General features: G+C 40.0%; 1 protein-coding gene across 1 annotated transcript in view; it reads right to left on the bottom strand.

The window, feature by feature from the left end:
- The window catches only part of NELL2 (neural EGFL like 2), a gene marked incomplete at its 5' end in the record, with an annotated part of 251,214 nt that overhangs the window by 67,028 nt on the left and 166,658 nt on the right, over positions 1–17,528 (bottom strand). The gene's annotated exons all lie outside the window — the stretch shown is intronic.

Here is a 17,528-nt window from a genome sequence, read left to right as displayed (position 1 = left end):
CCCATCTGCACTGTTCCTTGGAAATGGTGGGGTAGGCCAAACACCTTTGATATCATTCCAACACCCACCACTACCCTAGAATACAGACAAACGTATACTGGAGAAAAAGGGCAAGTCACAGGTTGCAGATCTAGAAAGGGTAGTACAAGACAGCTGTTGGGGAGAGCTCCAAGAGGTTGTGGCAACATCCACAGCTGCTGAGTCATGGAGCTGTTGTGGTTTCCAGGCCAAGAAGACTTGGCCCTAAACTCCAGCTACTTAAATATTTAAGTATTCCCACTGAAATCAATGGGGTAATTCATGCATTTAAGAAACTAATTGGGGCCTCAGAGTACCTGGTATGATCTATGTCCTACAAAGAAATAGAAAACTACAGTACTTTTGAATGTTGTTTAGCGATTACATTATAATGGTACTGTATAGTATGTGGACTCTTAAAAGTGGTATTTTCCTTTAAATCCATGGTTATAGATGAAATAAATACTATAAGTAATAACGTTTGGATAAAAAAAGATGATTTTTTTGCCTTGTCTTTTTCTGACTCATTCAAAGTGAGAAAGTTCATGTCAAAATGGTCATTATTCCTCCCAGATCTGTGGCTAAATTACCCAAAATTGTGCTAGATTTTTCTCTTTTCAACTATTCTTATAAATGATTTTCAGAATGAGGCTTAAGGGTACGTCTACACTTGCCGGTAGATCGGTACTGCTGCAATCGATGCAGTGAGTGTCGATTTAGCAGGAGTGGTGAAGACCTGCTAAATCCCTGGGAGAGCACTCTCCCATTGATTTGTGTACGCCACCTCCCCGAGGCACATAAGGGAAGTCGATGGGAGACCCTATTCTGTTGACACAGCGCAGTATAGCCACCGTTGTAAGTGGATCTAACAACATCTACTTCAGTTACGTTATTCATGTTATTCACGTAATTGAAGTTGCATAAGTTAGATCGATTTACCACGGTAGTGTAGACCAGCCGAGATATTGCTAGTTTAGAAGAAAATGTGTAAGAGCAACAGGAAGATTTTAGATTCAGTTACAGAAAGAGACATTTTGAAAAGTGTGGGAGAAAATGGGTTTTCATGTTTTATATTCCATCTAGATTTCTCACTTTCTATGATCTACGTTTAGTGCAAGTATATTATTTTTAAAACTGTTTAAATTTAAGGCTCGTTGACATGTCTATATGCTCCATGCTAGAGAGTGGAAGTTCTGATTGGTTGTACATGGCTTTGTCATGACTTTGGTGCACGGTGCATTAAATAAATTATTTGGGGGGAGAGTGGTAAAAATCTCATAAAAAGGAGGGTTTGTATGCATTTTTTAAAAATTGAATCTGTCTATAATAAAACTAATGTCAAAGCTGTCTACCTATATTTATATATGGATCATAATATAGCCTGACATATAAGATAAGGACTATCAGATAATACACATTTTAAAAACTGAATACATGCATATTTATGAAGGACTGTAATGGCATTTTGTTGCTTAAAAGCTAATGAATTCTCATGTCCCTTATTTTGGTTTCTTTTTCTAAAAATGTTCAATTTAAATAAAGAAAGACATTAGAGGGATTTAGGTGAGGGATCTCACACACATAACAAACCATATGTTGCAAACAGCTGATGTGAACATAGATCATGAAGCAAAATAAACTTTAAAAAAATACTTTGCAGCTCATCTTTAATACAGTTTCTTCCATTTGGTAAGTATAACAAATTCTACACAAATTAGAACTGTAAATACAGAACAAACATGTTATTTCTTATGGAAGATGTATACCAGGAGTTAATATTTAGGCCATTTATTTCAAGCACCTTTAGAAATAATGTGGCAGATTTAACAAAAAACTAATACTCACTTCACTACACATCATTATGATGATGGCATGGTCATGCCATTTACAACAGTAATAAAGAGTCAAGGAAATAAAATTACTTTTGCAAAGAGATTTTAATGATTTACAAATCTGAATTTGCATAAATGCACTTTCCATAAAGAGCAAATGCACTGGTTTCAGTGATTACTTCTAAAGCTATATTATCTAATACATCTAAAATCCATTTAACACTGGCCAGAACTCTGTGCTCAAGTGCATTAACATTCGTAATATCTCTGCTTTGGGAATCAACAGAAGCCTTAAATATGGTATTCATGTTGATTAAGCTGTTCCTAGAGTAATGGACTCTACAGAGACAAAAATCATTTTAGCTCCAGAATTCAGCAAGCTTTTGCTATTACTTCACAGTGCCAATAAGTGCATATGTATGTTCCATTTAAATCCTTCAGAAAACAGATGCCTTAGTTAAAGAAATATAAAAGTGTGACTATGCAAGTTGTTTCCCTGTGTTTACATAAGTTAACTGCACAGCTGGGCCACCTTTACTGATACACTTTATTTCATTTTACATCTTTAACAGTACTCAGCACTGTATTTCAGAATGGCTTCTCTTTGACAAAATGTTATTACTTTGCTCCAAAAGACAGACTACAAAGTCCTGAACATAAATAAAGCTGATAGTGACTCCTGATTGTGGAGGTAAATAGCAGGAGTTGCAAGGGCAAAAGCACTTCCTCATAGGGACAGATCCCCAGCTGGTGTAAATTGTCATAGCAGCAGTGACTTCAGTGAAGCTAGGACAATTTACCCCAATTGTCTCAAGTGGCATGGAGAGTTCTCAAAAATGAAGGTAGTAAAATCCAGTGTTCTATATACACAAGAGACGTTTCGCCCTTCCCTTCTTTTCCTACTCCCATGCTCCTGTTGACTCAACTTCTTCGTTGTTCCCCTTACTCCATACTCGACTAATAAATATTTAAAACAATTAAAAAGAAATATGAGACTAATATGGCATTTGCCACTCATCACATTGCTTATGTGATGTGACCCTTTTCCATCTCCCTACTTCTCCTTTCTGTATTTAGATTCTTTAGGACATTGACCTATTATTCAAGATGGTGGAAGTGTGAGAGTAACTATATTAAAAAGGAGTTAAGATTGAGAGTACAGCAGTAATTTAAGGGTAAAACACATTACCGGGATATTATAATTATCCTCAAACCAAGTACAGTATTACCAATCCAGTAAATTCAGATTTAAAGTCATACTTAAAAGAAATCCAAATGTGTTAAAGAATGGAAATGCACAAACGAGGCACACACATAGCCTTAATTCTGCCCTGTAGTGATGCCCACAGTAACTATTAAGGCATTTTGTGCTTCTGGGCCCAGATTATGAAAATGGTTTTAAAAGACATTAGGGGTTTTTTTGTTTTTTTTCATATTTTCCCTCTTATGAGTCACAAAATCCTAAATGTCTGTGCTTTAAGAGTTCCACATGTGCCTCACAGTGGAGCTCAGACAACAGGGCCATGAAAAGCCTTTCACGCCCTGATGCCCAAACTAGAATGAGGAATCTTTAAAGGGCAGTGACAGCTGGACCAAGCAATCTACCACACACATCCAATCTCCCTCATACCACTGACACACAACCAATAGAATGTTCAGGATTGGTTGAGTTACCTTTGATGTCATAATGACAGACCTGTGTGAATAATAGATTTTTTCAGTTTACTGGCAATTCCTTTCCCGCCCCCCCATTTTTTTTTTATTTTGAACCAAAAATGATATTTTCTGTGAACTGAAAAGTTGAAAAAAATGCCATTTTGGATTGATTTAAATGTTGTTTGACCCAAAACAAAATGTTTTGTTGATTTCAAGTATTTAATGTTTTCACATTTTTAAAATAAAACTGAGGATAATTTTGAAACAGTCACTTTGAAATGAAAAATTGAAACATTCTTTGGATTTCTTTGGAATTTTTTAACACGAACAATTCAGTAAAACTGATATGAACGTATGCAACATTTTGGTGTCACTGAATCTGCATTTTTTGCCAACAAGTTTCAGCTGACAAACGTCACCCAGCTCTAATAATGATACTGTTTGAGTGTCGCCTGAACTGTTTGACCCAAGCTGGTCTGTAGCCTGTGTAATCAAAATAATCACAAATAATTTAGCTTCATTACAAGCTAATTCCTTCTTGTATCGCTCATACATAAGATTTAAATTAATTTTAATTAAATGGAATAACTCAGTCTCTTCAAACTTTCCGGAATTAGGATCATTTGGGAAAAGACAGACGTTACATTTCTTAAAGGACTCAGTTTTAATTAATTTTAACTCAAATTAATTAACAGTTTTACTAATAAATGCGCAGAAAATCCATTCTATACTCAAAGAGGGCAGTAAGTTTGAGGATGATATACAGTACTGTATTTTTTATGCATAAGCAGTTGACTCCCCTGCTTTAAGTGCAACATGAAATCACTCTCAACTATGGCATCATGACGAGGGCCACCATAATGTGTTTGCAGCATAAATAATAATAATAGTAATAAGTGATTCTGGCATGGTGTGTGCCTGAAATGGTTTTTTTCTTTGTAGCCATTTAGAGACCATTCTGATCTCTGAAATGCCATTTGTCTGTAATTACTCAGTCCATCATTGTTCTTCAGGGAGAACAGGTGCCATTCTGCTCATCCAGATGTCTGTGTCTCTTCGTTTTTATTTATTGGTTTACTTACTTATTCTACATTTGGAGTCGATATAACACCAACAAAACACCTAGTATAGGAGCCACTAGCAAAACTTCTGGAGAAAAACCCTATCACTGGACACTGTAAAAATGCAGCAGCCATTTTCACATCCATTATCAGAAAGATTCAGGAGTTCACAAAACTCAGTACTAATGAGAAGAACAGAAGGGGAGAACATATCACCAAATGAAAGCCGTAGATTAAAGGGCAATCAATCGGCTGAGCAATAACAGGTCAACAAAGGGCAGTGGGAGGGTGATTGGAGACTGGGAGGGGCAATGACAAGGCAGCTATTCTTGGTGGCTGGCAATATTAACTGAGAGGGGGTTTCATGAGTTGCCCATGTACAGCTTGTCCTATCTCAGTTGAGGTTAACAAAACTCATGTACATATCGTAAATGAATTATGAATTCTGTAACCTGGGTTTCTCTAACAACAGAAATTGATCTGCTGCATAGCCCTGAAAATTGACAACACCTTGGCTGAGAGGCATCAATACAGTTCAGGGCCAGTATTGGGGGTGGGGGAGAACCATATGCAGCACCAGGATGGAAGGGGAATTTATAAATACAGAAATGCAGTGGGCCACTCATTCCTGTCCTCATAAATTTTAAATAATTGCTCTATACTGACACTACCCAAGTGCCATTTTTAACCTCACTGAGGGGAACTTCCAGCCCTGCTGCCTCCCATGCGTGCACATCAGTAACATTAATAATATCTTTAGCTATCAACATGATAAAATCTTTATCTGCCCACTGACATTCTTTGTCTGAAGTGAAGAGAAATCCTAAAGCTTTTGGTCTAGTAGTGAAACCCCTGCTAAAATATCTCCCATCTCTAACTCCACATGATCTTTTCTCACTAGGAAAGCCTGCTTTGCTTTCTACCTCCATGAAAAGATAAGAAAACCTCTCAAGCCAGCTAAACCTAAGAGAAACGTTTCAGTATTATCTTCAAATACAGCCTTTCCATATGAAATCTAAATCCAAATCCTCCTGAACCGTGCTCTTTGAGAATGTAGTCTAAGAAACTCTCCACAGATTTTCTGGTAAAATGTCTTGTTTCACTATGAACTCTCACACTCAGAGAAAAGACAGAGGTGGCTTCACAGACCACAAGGCCTGCTGCAGCAGAAGGATTTGTTCACCTTCTCACTGTTTTGTGTCTCACAAATTGGAGAAATAGATAATCCTCATCTAGGAGTCTCTTTGGATCATGCCTTAGTGACTCTAATTATGGATTTTATGGCACAGTGAGAGCAGGATATTTTCCAGCCTCCTCTGAAACACTGGACAGCTAGTGTGTAGGTTCACCTTCTTACTGAGGTTAGGATCCCTCACATACCATCTGTTACACTACACCCCATATTCTTTATAGTAATATTATTATGATATGAGTATGGCATAATGATATATTTTATGCAAGACAGGTTCTGTAAGATATAATTGAAAAGGTTATGATTTACTGAATATGATTATCCAGTTGTATGCATGTATCATTTTGGTATCTGAAGTTAGGAATATTGTCTATGTATCTATTTCAAATGTGTTTACACCTGGGGAATGCCCACTAGGCAAAAGACTGTCAGTCTAGATGGCTGGCTGGGAATGGCCCATTCAAGTCAATGGACCATTTGGGAGAACAATAGGTCTTAGAAGAAGCTAATCTCCCACCAGGGAGCTTTCCTGAGGACGCTACAAATAGCCTCCGAGTCATGGCTGCTATGACACTACAGGGGCATGTGACCAGATTACCTGGTATTGGACTCCATCTTGGAATTTCAGTGTTTTTCAACTGAAAAGTGTAGAAACCAAAGGGTTCCCATCATATGCAAAAGCTATTTAAGGCAGGGGAGTGACATCATCATGGGTTCTTCACTGACTCCCCACACAAAGGAGACTCTTGGAAATACCTAAGTAACAGGGACTGAACTGGGGGGAAGTGCTGGACCCCGGCTAGAGGGTTTCTAGCCTGTGAAAGGAATGCCTGGGATTTTTAAGCTGCAAGCAAGAACAGCTGGCTTCTTAAGAATCTCTGCAACCAGCTTAAATTATGATTTAGGGTGAGAATTTGCTACTCAAATGCAATCGCTATAATATATTAAGCTTAGACTGCGTTTTTGTTTATTTGCGAGGTAACCTGCTTTGATTTGTTTGTTATCCCTTATAATAACTTAAAATCTATCTTTTGTAGTTAATAAATTTGCTTTTGCTATATTACACACCAGTGTGTGGGAGTTATAACTTGGGGCAAAAACTGTTGTATATTCTCTCTCTACATTGAGGGAGGGGGTGAATTTCATGAGCTTACGCTGTACACATCTCTGTGCAGCGCGTGATGGTATAATTTTGGGTTTACACTCCAGAGCGGGGTGTGCTCTTGAGCAGCTGGACAGTTCCTTAGCTGTAGCCTCCCCATGCAAAGTTGATCACAGCAGCTTGTAAATGCTGCAGCTGGGTGTGTCCTTACCTGTGTGTATGCTGGTGAAAGAGCAAGCTTGGAGAGCTTGGCAACTTATCATAGCACCACAGTGTGAGAGGGAGCCCAGGCTGGCGGGTTAGGGGGGCTCAGTGGTACACCAGTCACAGGTGGCACCCCAGGGGGAACCCATCACATCATCCTTGCTCAGTCACATGAGATGGGCTTAGGGCATGCTCTTTGTTTTCTCTTGAGCCCCCAATGTAACCTGGTGGTTGCCAGAGGACCTGGTGTTTAAGCATTCTGTGGTGTCTCCCCATTCATGAGCCAGTTTTATGACTTCCTAGAGAACAGGAGAGCCCGAAAGTGTTCCTTATCTCACCCCACAACAGTTGGTTGGGGTAATGACCGAGATGCCTCCCCCTAATGTCAACCCTCCCAAATCCCTACGTACGCAAAGTTTGTGCTCATCTTCTCCATTTAAATGACAGCCAAACAAGTAGCTCAAGATTATTGCAGCTCACTGGAAGGAATGGTCACATTACTCAAGTACACCTGTGAATCATCTTCTAGTCCTGGACTAGCTATCACCCTAAAAAATTCATTAGTAGGCATTGATGCCAACAGATGTGCTGCCAGAGCCAGGGTTAGTGCTGCAGGAGGCTGCCTTTGCATCTTAGGCTACTCCTTATCAGCAGCCATCAATGCTGCCAGAGAGCTGGTGGCTATCTCTCTGGAGGCTTTAAGTGGTCTGGCCTTATGGGAGGACACGGAGTTCCACCAGGACTCTTTGCCTGGGTTCAGAGGTGTTGGTGCCAGCTTTGGAGCTGATTTTGGGATCTGCTTCACAGCTGTGGGTGTTGGTAGTTTCTGGCAGACCGGGCATTAAATGAGGCTGGCTTGTCTGCTAGCCCGATTCTGGAGCTCATTTCCTCAGCGTCTGATGAGTCCTTCATGGACTGTTTCAGAAGATGGCACTTCAACATCATGTCTTGTGATTTGTGTGTTCTTGCAGAAATTGATAGGTACAACTAATATCAGCTCAGTATATCTGATTCTTCTGAACAGAATAGACGAATCAGTCCATCACAACATGGGCAGGGTTTGAAACCTGAAGGTTTTGAGTCTGCTTTATTAAGTAGCTCTATACAGGAGTGGGTTCTGTGCAGGGTCAGCAGGTATATGGCGGGGGTCTGACAGTCAATACTCATTTCAGATGGGCAAATATAGATCGCGGCAGTCATATGTCAAAGGATTAGAAGAGTTCTAAAAGTTTGAAGAAGACTTTTGAGAAGGTTTAGCCAAAGCTAAGAACTAGTGAGTCAGACACTCGCCAAATTGTTTTGCTGAGGAAACTGAGGGGTGTCATCCCCCTCCCAATTCTCTCATATGTGAGGTGGCTCAGGGCATACACACAGCCCCAGACACGATTTCAAAAATCTGATCTTGCACACATGAATACCTGCAGTGGGATCCAGAAAGACACCTACTCAAAGAAAAAGAACAGTTATCACCATACAGTCTTTAATCCAGGACTCCACAGCCTGTTGATGCACTGCTTAGAGAAAGAGATCACAGTCTCATAATCACCCTTGGCTTTGCACTCACGTTATTACTCCTGGCTCTACAACCCCTGAGACCACCATTAGATGCAGTTTCCTTAAGGAACTCACTAGTGATTGTCCCTAAACAACAAAATCCAGGACCATGTGGGTTATTTTTATACACACAGAGACGCGCGCACACACACACACACACATCTCTATATTTGGTAACACACACACACACACACACAAAAGCAGATTTTATTGGTGGATTATAAAAATACAGAGAAAACATACAATAAAAGTCAGTTAAACAAAAATATTGTTACCTAATACTATGAAAAGCTCCATTAAACAGGACCAAAACTTAAGTTACAAAGTATTGTTTGGTCTCAAATACTCAAAGTGTTCACGATCAATCCTTACAGTTAAGAAACAAGCTAAAAACAAACCAAAACCATTTTCCCTGTGAAGTATTTACTTTAGCTCTACTCACATCCCAGGATGTGTTTGGCTTTGTAATCAGAGCTCCTTCTTTGCTTTTGCCTACTCTTGCTGTTTAAATTCCAAAGGTAAGACTTAGGTCCTGATCCTGCAAGCTGCTCTGCCTCAGAAGAAACTGCACTGACACTGAGCCCGCTGAGTTTAGGATTGTGGCCTAAATTAGTGTTTACATTATATCATATCTCTGAAACCCTACCAGAATGGTAACCCTGTTAAGACTAGCCATTTCAGATAATTATGTTCACGTCTTATCCCAAACATCAAAAAAAGCTATGGAGGTAGAAATTACATAGAATTCAGACATTACTGCTAAATCAAACCACCATGCTTCCCTTCTCTACAACCAGGGGCTAAGTAATAAATTCTTCTTACCAAACATTTTTACACTCCAGTATTTCCAAACTTATTAAAGGCACAGGAAAAAATCTGAAGCACCAATATTCTTGATGAAGCCCATCAAGAATATTGGTGCTTCAGATTCTTTCCTGTGCTTTTAATAAGTTTGGAAATACTGGACTGTAAAAATCCAAGAAATCAATCCTCCTAACTCGAAAACTGTCCAGTTATGCACAATCTACCACTTTAAAACCTTCATCTTCATTATGTTTTTAAATGCACCATCACTAAGACATTGTACAGTTTTCCAGACTCCTGAACGTCAAAGCTAACAGTGTGTGACAGCTGGTATGTCCCATGCTCGTCACATTCAGTGGTCTGTAACAGGGTAAATGGCACAATTACCTGCTGTAATTACTGTTGCTGACAATGTATTTTCCCTAGTGATTTCTCTAGGAGATTCAGAGCTGCTTATCTTGTGAGTCCAATCCAAACCTTAGTTTGCATGTGATGCAGACATTAACTACCAGAATATTTAAGAATTAATTCCAATATCTATAGAGATGGATATTTAGAATGATGAAAATAGTGTGAATACATTTTTGCATGGTTAAATAGCCTATAATTTTAATGCTTTGCATTACAAAGCAAGTATTCATAATGAAAATATGTTTTCCATTCAAATTCTGTGGTCACTGATTTTATGAATACAGTGGAAGAAATGTGCAGGGGAATGGGTCATAAGCAGGACCAGATTTACACCAGATTTACACTTTATGCGCCCGTAGGCACAGCATCTTTAGTGCCCCTACCCTAACCCACGCCCCGCCACCTACAGCTGACCTTTGTGTTTGCCATAAAAAAATGAAACTTTTTACTTTTAGGTGCCCCTAGAATGCCAGCACCCTTAGGCATGTGCCTACTGTGCCTAATTGGAAATCTGGCTCTGGTCATGAGATGCATAAATAAAAACATTCAAAAAAAAATTTCATTTATAAAAGTAAACTTGATTAAAAAAAAAAAAATACAGCCACATAGATTAAGGTATTCTCTTCCTGATTATCCTCTCACTTGACTTCAATAGAGTTACTCCTGATTTAGACCAGTGTAAATGACAGGCTAAATTCTTGTTGCATTTCATCCATGAATGTATGACAGTACTTATGTAGACATATGGAGAGTGTAATCGTTTGCTGCTTCTAGGTCTGGCAAAGAGCCACAGTCTCCCACGGGTTACAGGTGGCTTGTCAGAATCTTGAAAAAAATTCACTGAAGCCTGGTAGGTAAAATAGCTTCCTCTTATTAGAAAAGCTGTTCCCCACAATGCCAATTCTTAACACATTCTTAAGATTTTCACAGTAGCTAGTGGAACTGTGTGAATTTTTTTTCACAAATAGTAAATTTGCCAAAAAATGCTTTCTGGGGCTCATCAAGATTATTCATGGATTATTTGATGAATAGTCTTGAATGAAAGAAATATATGTCAAGAAGTAAAAACTGTTCATTTCAGTCATTTCAAAATTAAACATTTTGACTTTGTTTCTAAATGTTTTGTTGAGAAATTTATTTTAAAAGGTGGAACACCACCCAAAAAACACACACCAAAAGAAAAGTGTTTTGGATCAAAGAACATCCTGAAATTTAACTAAAACCTGATAAAAAAAAAGGTGTCATTTCAGGTCTTTGTTTCATTTCAGATATTTTTTGATCTAAAATAAAAAAATTGGTTTTTCATTTTGGCAAGAAAAGCCACCAAAAATTCATTTTTGGGCACCCAAAACTCACTAGTAATTTTAAAATAATTTTTAGTACCTTTACATTATTAAAGTAGTCTCACATAAATCCAATACTTGGACATGCTGGTTTCAGAAGCATTCTCCCACAATTTACAGCTTAACTTGTCAGATCAGACTTCATGCAACAGAATCTTAATTGCATTGTACATACAATGGGGCTTCCAATACATTTTATATCTTAACAGGACAAGTTAATACTTCTTCCAGGTTATTAAATGGTCCCCTATATTAATATATGAAAAGTCTGGGCTTTTTCAATGTATTTAAGCTAGTCTGAGTCCCAGATTCAGGAACAGTATGCATGGTAGAATTACAGTAGGGATATTTATAGAAGTTAGAGATGAACAAGGCATATTGAGTCATTCTGGCCTCCTCACTTGTGATGGGACACTCCAACCAGGGCCCATGCAGGATTATTTAGAACAGTATATCTTATAATGGTTTGCCTGGATGGGTTTTAAATGTCTCCAGGGATAGAGCTTCCTTTGGGATGCTATTCCAAAATCTAATAGTTCTCCCTGCAGAGGTGAGGCAGTGTTTGGCTCTTAATCTTTCCTCATACATCGGTTCCTCTAGCCCTTTAATTATTTTAGTTACTCGTCTCTTTACTCCTCTCAATTTATCTGCATCTTTCAGGTAAATAGGAGCCTAGCATTGAAGGCAATATTCCAAGTGTGGTTTCAAAAGACCTGTAGAGAGAGATTTCAGAGTAGCAGCCGTGTTAGTCTGTATCCGCAAAAAGAAAAGGAGTACTTGTGGCACCTTAGAGACTAACAAAGTTATTTGAGCATAAGCTTTCGTGAGCTACAGCTCACTTCATCGGATGCATTCAGTGGAAAATACAGTGGGGAGACTTATATACACAGAGAACATGAAACAATGGGTGTTACCATACACACTGTAAGGAGAGTGATCAGGTAAGGTGAGCTATTACCAGCCGGGGGCAGGAGGGAACCTTTTGTAGTGAAAAGAAAAGAAAGGTAGTTCCCTCCCCCCCTCTCCTGCTGGTAATAGCTCACCTTACCTGATCACTCTCCTTACCGTGTGTATGGTAACACCCACTGTTTCATGTTCTCTGTGTATATAAATCTCCCCACTGTATTTTCCACTGAATGCATCCGATGAAGTGAGCTGTAGCTCACGAAAGCTTATGCTCAAATAAATTTGTTAATCTCTAAGGTGCCACAAGTCCTCCTTTTCTTTTTGTAGAGAGAGAGGCTTTTATTTAACATACATTTACTGGCCTTTCTTGCTGGCATGTCACATTGCAAACTCCTGTCTAATTTGTTGTCCCCTATTATCACTAGGTCTCTATTAGCATTCCTGTGTTTCAGGTTTCTGCTTCCCATTGAACATCTGGATTTCAGATTATCATTGCATTAGCTGCATTTTCCCCATTTGAATCTTACATTTTTTCCTTCCCATCACTAAACTTCGTGTCCCTTTGCATTATATCTCTGCCATTTACATGACTGATAGTCCTCCCTATTCAGGACTATATTGTGCTAAATCATGTCAGGGAACTGGCCACCCAAATACCCCAAGAAAACCTGCTTCAGTATAGAAATAAAACACCCTCTGACCGCACACCCCTAATGATCACATATCACTCCAGCTGGACCCCATCATCAAACAACTACAACCCATACTCAATGGGAACTCTGGCTAGAAAGAAATCTTTCCTGAACCCCCACTTCTGGCCTTCAAACAATTCCCAAACCTCTCCAAGCTCATCACCAGAAGCAAGCTCCCCACAGACCAGGCCACACCAACTCACATCCAACCCTGTCAGAACAACAGATGGAAAACCTGGAGACATATCTCCACTGCTACAGTGATCAACACCCCTCCACAACACACCTTTCAAGATCTATGGGCCCTACACGTGCCTATCTCAACATGTGGTGTACCTCATCCAGTACACTAAATGCCCCAACAACTATGTGGGTGAAACCAGATAATCACGACGCTCTCACATGAACTCACACAAAAAAATGATAAGAGACAAAAACACCACATCAAGTTGTGGGTTAATACTTTTCACAAAGCAATCACTCTATATCGGACCTCTCAGTCCTCATCCTCAAAGAAAATCTGTACAACATTTTCCAAAGACGAGCCTGGGAGCTTAAATTCATTATTCTATTAGACACTAAAAATCATGGACTGAGCAGACACTGGATTTGTGGCTTAACTATAACCCACTAACAACTCCCCTTCCTTTCCTTCCTATGACTGGAGGCCACTTCACCTTGAATGGTCCCTTGAAATATGTGTTAACTGCTTATGCTGAACAATCTGTTCCACCTTGTATTTAGCTGTGACACTCTGAGTAAATTTTCTGGAACCTGAAGAAGAGCTCTCTGTAAGTTCAAAATCTTGTCTCTCTCACCAACAGAAATTTGTCCAATAAAAGATACCACCCACCTTGTCTCCCTATATCAGGGGTGGCCAAACTGTGGCTCGCGAGTCACATGCAGCTCTTTTACTCTTAAAATGTGGCTCACGGAGCCTCCCATGCCCCTCCCTCCCATTCTCCACATACCTGATGGAAGCAGGGGAGCTCAGGACCTCTGCCTTGCAGCAGGGTGCTAGGGTAGGGACTTCTGCCCAGTGGGGAGGGGGGTCTCGGGGCTTCTGCCCTGTGGGCCACACCCGCCCGGGCTCAGGGCTTCAGAAGGTGCAGGGCTGAAGCCTGAGCCCCGTCTGGCACCTTCCGCATGGTTGAAACCGTGAGCCCCGGCAGGTGTGCCCCAGCTCTCAAACTTCTGAAGACTGTCAGATGCGGCTTGGAGAGTCAGTAAGTTTGGCCACCCCTGCTCTATACTGTGGTTAGTAAGCCACATTTTATATGGGTTGGCGAAGAGATGCTCTGCAAAGAGCAAAGTGGGACTCTCCAAAGAGATTCTGTTGATTCAGCCAGGAATCCTCAGGGCAACAGCACTGTACATGCCACAGATGGGCTCCAATACTTTCACAGCAGGCAACATTGATTCCTCCTTGCCACCTAGTTCCTCTAGGTGGCATGGAGGCGGAAATGAGTCCAGGACTCTGCCCTAACCCTGTCCTCTTCCTTGCTCCTTTTGGTAGCTTCTGTGCTCAGGCAGGACAAGCTACAGAATTGTAGCTAGTCCCTGTGCAGGAGTGCAAGGGCAAGAGAGGTTTCCTCTAACTTCTCTTATGTATCCATACAGGAGCGGGCACAATCTGGCCCTGGCTCATCTACTAATTTCAGTGTGAATAGTAACATACAGAACTAAAAATACTTGCATTTTGTAATTACATGTGGGAGTGCAGATACTGAATGAGGAGTGAGTTGGTGAAGCGGATAAGCCTGATGGCTTGGCTCACAAAATAAACCTATTTCAGCAAAAATTTCAGCCTAATGTGATGTGCAAGGAAGCACCAGCAAGTGTGCAACTCCTGCTGCTGTTAGTGGGATGCACCACATGGGCAAAGCAAGTAAGGCCACTAATCCAAGATGTGACTTTTCAAATGTGGGAAAACGTTTGTGAATCATTTTGTCTGCTGCAGTGACCAATCACCTTTAATTTAAAGAAAAAGTTTGATACAAGATTTAAGTGCAATCTATTTAAATAAGTGAATCAAATATTATCTGACCAGAAGATCTAGTGAGGGAAATCTTAGTGATAAGATTTATTCTACAGATAGGATAATCTACCAGACAGGATTAAAAATAATAAGATTATCCAATATTGGGTGGTGGTGTGAAGACACAGTAAAAGAAACAAGTTTGTCAAATAGCTTAGGTCAAGTTTACTCCTTATAAAGATGTTGCAAAAGACAAAGTACATAGACAACTGTCCCAAGTTGCTGCAAGAACACTTTTTCACTGGACTCACACAGAGTATGCTGTTCAAAACAGTCAAAGGATAAAGAATTAAAAATCCTCCATAGTCATGGATGTTCTTCCCAGAAGTAATTCAGAGATTCCTATCTTTTGAAGGAAGCTACAGCCATTTTTATTAAAATGAAGCCTTTTTGATTATAATACTAAGGGAAAAAGTCTCTGCAGGCGTGTGTAAAACCAAACAATGGTACAGTGCCTTTTGTGAGTCTCCAGGGGCAGATGGTTATTTTTCTTATTTTTTTTCCTTGTTACGACTGCGTTATTACTTTGAGATATAAAATATTTTTCATCAATAATTTTGCCACAGTCTAACATTCAGACTGAAAATGTTGGTTGCTAAATTATCTGCATTGAGGCAGCAACACTTTACATCATCAGAAATTGGGCTACTTTCTTATGGTTTCTGCTCTAATTGTAGTAGCTTTTATTTTTATTGTGTATGTGCAGAAAGCTGCTGCCTGGGTTTAAAAAAAGCATAACAGCCTAACCTCCAACAACCTGACTGTTTCTGTTTAAAAGCTGCCCTCTTTGCCCCAGCTTCTCTCATGGATGGTGGGCTAGATTTTCTCCCACATCAGGCCAGCAGATCTGCTCACCTGAGGATTCCTCCAGCATGAGGAAATTCCTAACTGGCACAGAGCTAATACAGCTGCCTTCCCCGCCACAACCTCCACTTGTAGCCCCAGCATTGTAGATGCTTTGGGGATGTTGTCAAGTTGGAGCTGGGGGAAGGGAATGTGTCTGGAGCCCCCAGGATCCATAACTAGTGGACATAGGTTAGAGCAGCTTTGAAGCTGCTTTGAATGGGGTCAGGGCCCAGGTTGGTAGAAAACCAGCCCCAGGATCAGGGAGCAGCAGCTGTCTCCTTTGTGGATAGTAGTTGCAGCTGAGGTTCCAGGTCCTTGTCTTGCCCTAAATCCATTGCTGCTCATCTAGCTCTAGCGCGTTTTCTCTCCTCTACAATATCATACTCTTCTTGGTGACAGAGCCTGCTTTTCTGGAACTCCTGACATCTGGAAGAGACCTAATTTATCTCCCTGATTAACTGATTCTCACCTCACTTGCAATGGAACGATATCTTCTTCCCTTATCTTGCCTTACCGCTAATCTTTTCACTTTTTAAATTTAAGTCTGTAAGGGCTTTCTTCACTCAAAAAATGTAAATTGATGTAAATAGGAGTTTTGTATTTGTAAGCTGAGCAAGACTTAGTTTTAATTGCGTTAGGTGATGCAGTAAAAAAGTAGGGGATACAGCCTATACCATAAAAATAAAACTGTATTCAATATGCCATAATTTAGCCCCTAGGTAAGAGCTTTCTAACCTCCTTCCATCAAACTCAATTCACTCCCTGCTCGCTCAGGGAGATAGTTGCAGATTTCCTCTTCCTGAACCATCAGGATCACTGCAACCCAGAAGGAAATCACCCTTGAAAAAAATCCGTGTATTTTTTCCACAGCCATCTATCCCATGGGCTGATCTACAGGGTGGCCACCTTAAATTGTGGTTGGGGCTCTACAGAAAGACTACTGAGGAGTGTAGTGAAGCAGCACATTACTTGGTCATGCCCCCATCCCAGGCCAATGCCATGCACTCTTGGGGTGACGCTTGCTAGGGAAGGAATTCTGGGTGTCTTATATTACCACAGCTTTACTACAGATAGATTTTGGGAGCCCTGTACCCTGGGCAACGCTAGCAAAAGCTGCCTACCCAGGGGGAGAATCTGGCCATAGATTTCTCTGTATGCAAGCAAGTCTACATGGTTTTATTTTCTTAAAATAAAGCTTGCAATAAAGAGAACTAAGACAACTTACTGTAAGCGACTAGCTGTTAATTGGTGCCACTGTCTAATAAGTGGCAAGTAATTATAGCTTCCTTGGGCATTCAGTGTAATAACATCAATCATTTAGAAACTGCTTGATATTCATGAGCTGTAATGTTTAATTCCATACAAATTTCTTTGTATTTAGCATTATTTGATCTGCATTTATAAAATGTTACTGAGCAATTAAAAGAATATATTTTTGAGCAGGCAACCAAATATAGAAAGCAATACAATGGGTAAGAGCATCTTCCTGTTCTGGCCCCAATGTGCAGCTAAAGCAAAGAGGATCCAGAGTCTGGAAACAGGTGCTCTTCTGAGAATGCTAAACTGCCCTTATAAGAGATATATTGAACAGATACTCCTTGAATGATTAATAGCTAATGATTCCTTCTGACTCTCAACTAATTAGAAAAGCTATCCACCCCTGTTCATCCCAGAATGGGATCCACCTACAAAGACAATAGGAAAATTATTAACATCATGTGAGACACTTTGTCTAAGGACCCACAGATCAGCCAAGTTTGGGCATTCCCCTTCTCAACTATAGAAACTAAAATGGCTAAATGAGGGTATTTTAATTACCTAGGCAAGAATCTTTCATTATTTGCCTATGTATAATCCTCTTTCTTTCTT

Source organism: Eretmochelys imbricata, chromosome 1, assembly GCF_965152235.1.
Source record: "Eretmochelys imbricata isolate rEreImb1 chromosome 1, rEreImb1.hap1, whole genome shotgun sequence".
Classification (NCBI taxonomy): domain Eukaryota; kingdom Metazoa; phylum Chordata; order Testudines; family Cheloniidae; genus Eretmochelys; species Eretmochelys imbricata.
The sequence above is the reverse complement of the archived record's forward strand: the minus strand, read 5'-3'. Positions and strand labels throughout refer to the sequence as shown.